The following is a 10,946-nucleotide window of genomic DNA, read 5'->3' as shown; positions in this document are numbered from 1 at the left end:
GCGGCGATCGAGTAGCCAAAAGTTTATGGAACGCACTGTCAGAATCCTGATGCGGCCGTAGACCCATCCATCCATCCGTCTAAAACACTTGTTGAATACCTAGCAGTGACTCTCCTAGGCACTGGATGCAAAGAAGACTAAACCTCACTTTCTGATTTCAAGTGGAGGGAAACAGTAAATCATTTCAGTATGTGAGGTTTAAGTGCTAGGCTCAGGTAAGCACCAGCACACGGAGGAAGGGCGGTTTCCGGAGATAGGGCTGAGAGGAGAGCGTGGGTGGGCATTTCCCAGAGCCGCCTCTGCCAGCCACCCCACTTTGATCACTTTGCCGCGCGCAGCAGCGGCGGCGGTGGTCAACCTCAGCCTTCCTTAGCAACCAGAACGCACCGCCTAGGTGCCTTCCCATTGGTCTCACCGAGCTTGATGGGCAGCTCTGCTGTGCAATCCCTGCCCGCAGCCCTTGGCTCCGCGCTTACTCATGGGAGGGCTCGTAGGCGTTACGGCCCTCCCAGGTGCCCCGCCCATCCCCGAGCCGCTTGTGGCGCATGCGCTGGCGGGCTGGGGCTGTGTGCAGGGTCAGCGCGGAGCCGGAGCAGCCGCGGGGAAGCTCCTGGGCTCCGCCGAGACCGCTGTGCCCGCTCCTCGCGTCTGCAGTCGCCGCTTTGAGCCGTCGCCGCCGCCGCCGCCGGGAGAGCGGCCACCTATTGTCTTTCTCCGCGGCGAAGGTGCGGAGCTGCTCCGGCTCGGCCCGCGGGGGAGCCCCGGGCGCCGCACGGTGAGAGCGCAACTTAGTTGGCGGAGTTGGGGGAAGTTTGGTGGTTTGAGGAGGGGTCGCGGGCCGGGAGCGCGGGCCCCTCCCCCTGCGGCAGCTCCTCGGGGCGGGGGCGCGGAGGGGGCGGGGTCCCTGGGCCGCGGGGGCGGGGCGGGGGCGCCTCGGCTCCGCGGCCCCCTCCTCGCGCGAGTACCGCCTGACGCATTGTCTGCTCCCGGCCCCGCGCGCCTCCCGCTCCCGCATCCAATTTCGGGGCCGCGTTGCACGACGCGGGTGCTGCCGCCGGGTCCCGCGAGGCCTGAACCCCCGGCCCCAGGCTCCCCGGTCCTCTCCTCCGGGGGCGGGTGCTCCGTGGGTCCCTCCGATCCGACGGATCTCGCGGACAAGTGTTGCGGACCCCAGGGAGCGGCTCCCGGGGCCGGCGCGGACCGTAAACACGCGGGGCGCGCCCGCCTGCGGGGGTCGCTGTGGGCGCCCGCTCCCGGGGCCGCGGCCGGGGACCCGCGCGGTTCGGGGATGTGCGGCCGGAGGGGACCCCTCCGGGACCGTGCGGCGCGCTCAGCTCGACCTGGTTCGAGTGCAGCCATACTTGGAGACCAAACAAAACACTCTTTTGGGTAAATATGGCTTAGTGACACTTTGTGCTTTTTGCAAAGTCAACCACTATGTGAAGAGTTTTGAAAAGAATCTGGGGAAAACCCTCCAAAATTTTTTTCATCGGAAGGAAGAATAGACGGGTTTTTTTTTTTTTTTTGGTTTGTTTTTGGAAATAATTCTTACAGCAAAATGATGCCAGCACGTTTAAATTTCTAGGTCTTTCTGTGAACTCAGGAGTTCACAATGAAAGTTGGATAGAGCTGTATTTTGGTGTTCGTTCTCAGCTTTTATACTCTTCAGTGGAGTTATTTTTGGGGAGTTTATTGCCTCAGGCATATACAACTAAAGGAAGAAGATGTGTGCCTTTTTTTCTTATTTTACCCACCCCCCCCGCCTTTATTTTCAGAAGCAGCAGCTTATTCCATTTTTCTAAACCGTTGGATTTCCCAGATCAGGACAAACGCTGCAGTTTTTGAAAGATCATTTTTTGCAAGTTTGTAAAGGAGTTATGATGAGTTGAGATAAATCACTGTTACCGTTCTTGTATTCCTTCGTGGTTTCTTGGGCATTTGCAGACTGCATTAAGTACAGACCTTGTGCATCGATTCTGCTGAATTTGGTTCATTTGACTTATGATGTGAGAATAATTCTGTTTGAATCTCCCAAATGGAACTACCTTAAATGCCTGTCCAATTTATAGTGGAACGAACTGACCCGAATGTGTTCATATCACTTGTTATATTCCTTTGCCGTCTGCTAAATTAAAAAGACGATTTTGAGAAATACTGTGTGTCGATTGGCTTTGATCTATTTCTTATGCTAAGTGAGTAATGCGGAGAGGTATTCCTGGGTTCTTCTGGTTTGGTTGGCCACATTTTGTTTTGAAAAACAAGCGTTCTTCACCTGACGAAGCTGAAGAAAAATGTCCTTGTGGCATAAGCATTGTACTTTTGAACTACAGCGACAAGATCACCTTTAGGAGTCACGATCCGTGCTCGGAGGGCTTTCCTTCCTGGTTGTGTGAGTGTGCGTGCCTGCGTGGATCGATTGTGGGGAGGGAGGTTGACAGTTCTGAAGGGGTTGTCAGGGAGGGACATAATGTAAACAAGTATTACTTACAACATACTGTGACAACTAGGCCAGTTGCTTTACCTTCTCTGAGCTGTGATGGCGTGTTGTACATACTTTTGTTTTAGGACTTCTCACACTTCATTTATTTGCCTGACTAATGGTAACTGTACGTGTGGTATAAGTGGATTTCTCCTCTGGTCTGTTCACTCCTTGAGGGCTGTGGTGAGTCTGATTTCTTACTTAGCTTTGTACCCTCTTTGCTAGGAAGGAGTCTTAACACAGTGCAGGTGTACAGTATGTGTTTGAATGGGGTCAAATGCTAATGGAGTGCACCTAGAACCCCTGACTGGGGACTTGCCCCAAATAATAGTACACTTGCCGAAATGTGATGAAATGTAGTTTACTTTAAAAGGATTCCTAACCTTTCTTTTTCATCCGTTGATTCTTGGAGTGAAGTTTGAATAGGGCAGTATGGATTTCAAGAAGTGGTTCTGATTTAGAAATTTTCTCCCTTTTCTGGTGGAATGATTCAGACTTCTGAACAAACCCATTCACATCTGTGTCTGTACCTCTCTTGTGAAATGAGGAGGTGGCACAGTTGCGAAGAATGTACATTCTTGGGAGCTAGGTAAATTTGAGTTGAGATCCCCACACTTCTGTAGACTGGTTGTGTAGCCTTGACCAGGTCACTTAACCTGTCAGAGCTCGGGTTTCCTACTATGTAAGGGGTAGTAACATACTTTGCAGTGTTCTTAGGAATAAGTGAAACTCTGTGAGGTACTTAATAGTGTGCCTGACTTTAAGTAGGGCCTGTTACCTGGTGGCTGTAATGATGATACTTTTGATACATTTTTATATGACTTAGAAAAGCATTTTTAAAAGTCTCATGCTTTCTAATGGTTTAGCTATTTCTTTCAGAAGGAAGGAATCCTCCTGATACTTGAGAGTGTTCGTCAAATGCAGATTTTTTTTTAAGGTGCCGATTGCCCTGAATGTTGTAGAAACAGTGGGTTTATCTTCTCAGTTACCTGTTAGTCTATGGGTGGGGCTTGCCAAACGGCTTAGTTGGGTAGAACTCTGCCTTTATGGTGTTGAAGAAATGGTGAGAGATGGATTGTTTTCAACACTTGTAATAAGATATCTGAATTATTTAGTCAGTTCCAGCTTTTCTTCCTTGTTTTACTTTAGTCTTGAAAAATAGTAGATACGGATTGTGACTACATTTCTCAAACTTGCTTAAGATAGCACCGAACTGGGGTTAATACAGCGTTAGTACAATTCAGAGACTTGAGCAAATCACTCATTTCCTCTTCAAGATAACAGTTTTGAAGGTGCCACCATTTACGGAAGGACGCAGTATTTAAATCAGTTGTGTCAGCTCAGTTTACAATATTCACAATACCAAATGGGGTAGATACATTCTAGAAATATTACCCTGTAATGGATGTTTCTTGTATATTGAATCTCATCTTTCCATTAGTTTTCTTATAAGGATTTTCTGTCTTATACAGATTTTCGTATAAAATAAGAATTTCCGTTAGTTTTCTTAGAAAATAAGGATTTTCACCAGGAAGGATTATAGTAAACCTTTAAAGATTACATTTGATCAGACTTAGGTTGAGGAAAAAACTTCCCTGACAAAGCTAGATGAACAGACTTGGACTTTTGATAACCCCTTCTTTTAAAGTTAGAATTTAAGTACACTTGAATAGACTCAGTTATTCCTGGAGGGGATGGGCATCCATTTGGAAGCGGGGCTCCTGAGTCCCTCACTGTCAGACTGTCTTACCATTGTGAATGGTGAGTGAGGAGGAAGGAAGGAAGTTTAATTCATGTGTCCTCACATTTGTGGTCTTATAGTCCACAACCTGTGTGTTGATTGGGACGTAATAAGTAGAAGGTGAGTAGATAACCCATTTTTGTCATGCCTTGCTGGGAGGATGGACAGGCAGCCCTGGTACTGAGAGACTGAATATTTGTGTGGGACAATGATGTGCTTTCCTTGTTTACCTCTTCAGAGCTTTGTTTGGCGCCCGGGGAAGGTGGGTATCGATGTGTTTGTGTGCTGTGGGTATTGGGATGGGGAGAAGGAAGAGGAGTGAGGGATTTATCATTTCCGCCCCTCTGCAGGGTCTTCTGTTGGAAATCAGCCCTTTTCAATTTTCTGATCATATCATAAGCCCATCTTTGGTCAAAGCCTCTCCCACCCAAAATGGCCAGTTATTCCTGAATAGTTAGGAAGTTAGTAGGTAAGTCACACTGTAATTGATTTGTCTTTTAGACAATTAAAGATGTCACGTTAGGGAAAAGCACCAATGAGTTATGTAAAGAGTTTCACGGAGCCCGAGATGATTGTCTGATGGTGCCCTCTGCCATAAGCACGTGGTGTGGAGCCACATATCTGACTTCACATCCAGACTTTGTCATTTATTGGCTATCTGCCCTTGAGCAAGCCACTTTATCTGTCTCAGACTTGGTATCCTTACTTATAAAATAAAAGCAAATTTAATATTAATCTTATCCTGTCTGCCACCCACTCCTGTTGTGAGAGACACTTGAGATAAAACACTATGCAAATCCTGTGTCATTTTGTAATTTTATTGGTTGGCTACTGTTTTGGATAAAATTCAAATCCTAGTCTAGAAGGGGAAAACGTCCAACTAACTTTATTGGTTTTTCCTTATAAAAGGTAATTAAAATATTAGGCCATTTCTGTTGCCATTCTCCTTGATTGTGAAAGTTGATACTTTTTACTTTTGGCTCTTATCTTCTCCGATTTCTTTCCCAACATATTTGTCATGGAATATTTTTCTAAACTCAAAAGAGATTTCAGTTCCCAGTGCTTGCTGTTAGGTCCAAGTTACTGTGAAATCACAGAAACTGATGGTGGATGCCAGTGCTTGAAGTCAGGTGAAGCCAAAACAAACAGGGAACAAAGAAGGTCAGAATATTTCAGAAGAATACAAAAGAAGCTCGTGGACTTATCTCATCTTTTCTGACTCGTTTTCTTAAATTATTTTTAAAAAAATTGGTTTACTCAAATCAGGAGAGTGTACCTCTTATGTACCTCTATTTCTTGTTTAATTTTTAAAACAAACCTATGAGACAGGCATTATTAACCCATTTTAGGATGAGAAAACAGCCCCCAAAGTGGTTTGACAGTGGTCACATAGCTACTAAACTATGGTGCTAAGATTTGAACTCAGATTATTTTGGCTCCAAAGCCCATGTTATGGAAAACAGCTTTACATTAGAATGATTTACTCATAATCTTGCCTTAAAATCTCATAGCTGCTTGATGCAATCACCTGGAAAGAATACATTTTTAAAAGAAGTTTATTGAGATATTTATATGATAAAATCCACTCATTTTAAGTATATATGTATCCATGCCTGTAACTTAGCAGCACAATCAAGATATAGAGTATTTGCATCGCTCCAGAAAGTTCCCTTGTGCCATTCTCCAGGCACTTCCTCCCTTCAGCCCTCATCCCATTGCCTGTCTCACCGTAGGCAACCCCTGCTCCCCTTTCTGTCACTACAGTTTTGTCTACATTAGGGGTCCTCAAACAATGGCCCGCAGGCCCGGTCTGGCCTACTGCCTGTTTTCGTAAATCGAGTTTTATTGGGACACAGCCTGCTCATCCGTGCACATATTGCCTGTGGCTGTGTTGGTGCTACAGTGACAGGGTAGAGTAGTGACAAGAGACCGTGTGGTCCACAAAGCCAAAAATACTTACTGTCTGGCCTTTAACCAAAAAAGTTTGCCTATCTCCTTGTTTTACATAACCAAATACAGTGATCACAGCTAAAAAAATTTAATAATTCTAGTGTATTATTCAGCTCATATTCAGCTTTACCCGTTTTTCCTCCAAATGTCTTTTTATAGTTGATTTAAAAAATTTTTTAACCAGGGTAGGATCAAGGTTCACTCAGGATGTTATCTCTTTAGTCTCTATTTGATCATTCTTTTTTTATTTTAATGTATAATTTACATTCAGTAAAATTCACAAGCGTTCTGTGTTTTGACACCTGTATACATTCTCATAACTACTGCTTCAGTCAAGGTTTAGAATGGTTCTTTCATCCCTTCAAATTCTTCTGAGCCCCTTTGTAGTCAACCCATCTGCCACCCCCAGACTTTAGGCACTACTGATCTGTTTTCTGTCTCTGTGGTTTTTTCGCCTTTTCAAGAATCATATAAGTGGAATCACACAGAATGTAGCCTTTTTTTTTTTTGGCTGAGGAAGATTGGCCCTGAGCTAACATCTGTGCCAGTCTTCTTCCACTTTCCTCCACTTTATATGTGGGTTGCTGCCACAGCATGGCTTGATGAGTGGTGTAGGTCCACACCCAGGATCCAAACCTGCGAACCCCCGGCTGCCAAAGCTGAGTGCACAAACTTAACCACTATGCACCTGGGCTGGCCCCTGTAGCCACCTTTCTTTTTTTTTTAGTTGGCCCGGTGATTAATGATGTTAAGCTCTTTTCATGTGATTATTTGCCAGTTTTTGGTGATGTGTCTGTTCACATCTTTTGCCCATTTCTTTAAATTGAGTTGTTTGCTTTTTTATTATTGAGTTTTGAAAGTTCTGTGGTTACAGGCATAGCTCTTTTTCTTACACTTCTCAGATAGTGTGTTTTTTACAAGCTGAAGGTTTGTGGCAACCCGGCATTGAGCAAGTTTATTGGTGCCATTATTCCAACAGCATTTGCTCACTTCGTATCTTTCTGTCACATTGTGGTAATCCTTGTAATATTTCAAACTTGGTCACTATTATTATATTTGTTACGGTGATCTGTGGTCAGTGATCTTTGATGTTAGTACTTTGGTTGTTTTGGGGCACCATGAACGGCGCCCATATAAGATGATGAACTTGATAGATGTTGCATGTATTCTGAGTGTTCCACCCACCAGCTGTTCCTCTGTCTCTCACCTTCTCCTTGGGCCTCCCTATTCTCTGAGACACAACAATATTGAAATTAGGCCAATTGATAACCTACAGTGGCCTCCAGGTGTTCAAGTGAAAGGAAAAGTGGCACATCTCTCACTTTAAATCAAAAGCTAGAAATGATAAGCTTAGTGAGGAAGGCATGTCGAAAGCCGAGATAGGACGAAAACTAGGCTCTTTCTGCCAAACTGCCAAGTTGTGAATGCAAAAGAAAAATTCTTGAAGAAAATTAAAGTGCTACTCTAGTGAACACCCGAACCATAAGAAAGTAAAACAGCCGTTTGCTGATTTGGAGAAAGTTTGAGTGGTCTGGATAGAAGATCACACCAGCCAAAGCCTTCCCTTAAGCCAAAGCCTAATCCAGAGCAAGGCCCTAACCCTCTGCAATTCTCTGAAGGCTGAGAGGTGAGGAAGCTGCAGAAGACAGGCCTGAAGCCAGCAGAGATTGGTTCATGAAGTTTAAGGAAAGAGGCCATCTCCATAACATAAAAGTGCAGGGTGAAGCAGTAAGTTCTCCAGAAGATCTAGCTACGACGGTTAATGAAGGAGGCTACACTAAACAACAGATTTTCAATGTAGATGAAACAGCCTTATATTGGAAGAAGATCCATCTAGAACTTTCATAGCTAGAGGGGAGAAGTCAGTGCCTGGCTCCAAAGCTTCAAAGGACAGGCTGACTCTCTTATGAGGGGCTAATGCAGATGGTGACTTTAAGTTGAAGCCACTGGTCATTTACCATTGCAAAAATCCTAGGACTCTTAAGAATGATGCTAACTCTACTCTGCCTGTGCTCTGTAGTGGGAATAACAAAGCCTGGATGACAGCACATCTGTTTACAACACGGTTTACTGAATATTTTAAGCCCACCGTTGAGACCTACTACTCAGAAGAAAAGATTCTTTTCAAAATATTACCGCTCATTGACAATGCACCGCCACCCAAGAGCTCTGATGGAGGTGTACAATGAGATTAATGTGGTTTTCATGCCTGCTAACACAACATCCATTCTGCGGCCCATGCATCAAGGAGTAATTGTGACTTTCAAGTCTTGTGATTTAAGAAATTCATTTTGGAAGGCTATCGCTGCGATAGATAGTGATTCCTCTGACGGATCTGGGCAAAGTAAATTGAAAACGTGCTGGATAGGATTCACTATTTTAGATGCCATTAAGAAGATTCGTGATTCATGGGAAAAGGTCAAAATATCAACATTAACAGGAGTTTGGAAGGAGTTGATTCCAACCCTCAGGGATGACTGTGAGGGGTTCAGGACGTCAGCGGAGGAAGTAACTGCAGATGTGGTGGAAACGGCAAGAGAACTAGAAGTAGGCGTGGAGCTGAAGACCTGACTGAACTGCTGCCATCTCATGAGAAAACTTTAATGCATGAGGAGTTGCCCCTTATGGATGAGCAAAGAAAGTGGTTTCTTGAGATGGAGTCTACTCCTGGTCAAGATGCTGTGAAGGTTGGTGAAATGAAAACAAAGGATTTAGAATATGACATAAACTTAGTTGAAGAAGCAGCGGCAGGATTTGAGAGGACTGACTCCGATTTTGAAAGAAGTTCTGTGGTGGGTAAAATGCTATCAAACAGCATCACACGCTGCAGAGAAATCGTTCATGAAAGGAAGAGTCAATCGGTGCAGCACCCTTTGTTGTTGTCTTATTTTAAAAAATTGCCACAGCCACCCAACCTTCAGCAACCACCACCCTGATGGGTCAGCAGCCGTCAACATGGAGGCAAGACCCTCCACTAGCAAAAAGATTTCATCTCAGATGATGGTTAGCATTTTTTAGCAATAAAGTATTTTTTAAGGTCTGTGCATTGTTTTTTAGACATAATACTATTGCACACTTAACAGACAACAGTGTAGTAGAAACATAACTTTTATATGCACTGGGAAAGCAGAAAATTTGTGTGACTTGCTTTATTGCACTATTTGCTTAATTGTGGTGGTCTGGAACTGAACCCACAATATCTCCAAGGTATACCTCTATTCTAGAGTCAGAGACATGATTATGATTTGCAAATATTTTCTCCTAGTCTGTGGCTTATCTTTTTATTCTAATAATTTCTTTCGAAGAGCAGTTCTTACTTTTGAGAATGTCCAAGTTACTGTTTTTTCTTTCGTGGATTATGCTTTTGGTGTAGTATCTGAGAACTCTTTGCCTAACCTAAGAGCACAAAGACTTTCCTCTGTATTTTCTCCTAGAAATTGTATAGTTTAAGATTTTACATTTATGGAAGATAAACACATGGACAAAGAGAACTGTTTAGTGGTTACCAGGGGGAAGGGGTTGGAGGGTGGGCACACAGGGTGAAGGGGCACACGTGTGTGATGACTGGCAGATAATAATGTACAACTGGAATCTCACGATGTTGTAAATTATGATAACTTCACTTAAAAAAAATCACAAAAAATTTTACATTTAGGTTTATGATTCACTTTGAGTTAATATTTCTAAATATCTTACTGATATTTGGGGCCAGATAATTCTCTGTTGTGGGGGGCTATCCTGTGCACTGTAGGATCTTTAGCAGCATCACCAGCCTCAGCCCACTACATGCCAGTAATATCACCCCCAGTTGTGACAACCAGACGTATCTTTAGACATGCCAAATGTCCCCTCGGGGGCAAAATCATCCCTAATATGAGAACCATGCTTCGAAGAGTATTAGACTTTGTTTTGGCAGGTTTCGTTATTTGCTTGATACTTCTGAGGCTTCTTTTTAAACTTTTTAGGATTAGTCTAGAGTAGCTTTTACTCTAAGGCTAGTTTTGTCCCATTACTAAGGCATGAAGCCCCTGTAGTTTCCATTGAAGAATTTGATGTTTTCTGCTCTGGCTGATGAGAATATGAACGCGTGCAGCCCTATGTGAGCTCTGGCGTCATTCACCTTATAGTTCTTGGGTCCTTCTTTGCCTGCTCGCATAGATTTTTACAGTATGCCTGCGTGGCTCGCTGTTCAATATCAGACTCAAGGAGGCCTCTGTGCTGACTTATGGAGATCCTTCGTGGAAGTCCCTCCTTTCTGCTGCTCTGCAGTTTTTAGATTCCTCAGCCTTCCCAGACTCATGTCTGACTTCTCAGCTTGACAAGGCTGCCATGCTATGCCTGGGGTCCTCCTCGTTGCACCATGGTCCCCGTATGTGCCTCCAGGCTTAGAGAGCTGGTGCCATTGTGGAGCTCGTCTCCTCTGTTCCCTTCTGTTAGGGATTGCAGTCCTGTGCTGTCTGTTGTGAAGTGTCTGTAAGATGTTACCTCATGTATTTTGTCCATTTTTGTAGCAGTGGGAGGCGGTGTGGCAGGATGTCTGGCTCCAGTTGCTCCATCGTGGTTGGAAACTGAAGTCTCTCAGAAGAGTCTGCTTTCTTGGTGGTGCTGAACGTCCCGTTAGAGGATTCTTCAAGTCTTCAGGGGTATAAATATCAGACATTTGTTAAGGGTCTACCATCTGCAGCACAGCCCTTGTTCTGTGGGAAATACAAAAAAAGATGTTTTCCTGTCAAACAAGTACATACATAGTACGTGCATAAGATTGATTGAAAACAC

The 10,946-nt window shown here is 44.3% G+C and overlaps 1 protein-coding gene across 14 annotated transcripts in view; it reads left to right on the top strand.

Moving 5' to 3' along the window:
• The first annotated feature begins 545 nt into the window (after positions 1–545).
• Positions 546–10,946, top strand: part of AKAP13 (A-kinase anchoring protein 13) — a 326,473-nt gene continuing 316,072 nt past the window's right edge. For all 14 annotated transcript variants that reach the window (XM_070495797.1, XM_070495782.1, XM_070495794.1 and 11 more), the window contains exon 1: positions 546–775. The gene's annotated coding sequence lies outside the window, so the exon portion shown is untranslated. The remainder of the gene's footprint in view (positions 776–10,946) is intronic.

The sequence above is a fragment of the Equus asinus genome, chromosome 2, assembly GCF_041296235.1.
Source record: "Equus asinus isolate D_3611 breed Donkey chromosome 2, EquAss-T2T_v2, whole genome shotgun sequence".
Lineage (NCBI taxonomy): Eukaryota > Metazoa > Chordata > Mammalia > Perissodactyla > Equidae > Equus > Equus asinus.
This window is presented reverse-complemented; position numbering and strand designations above follow the sequence as displayed.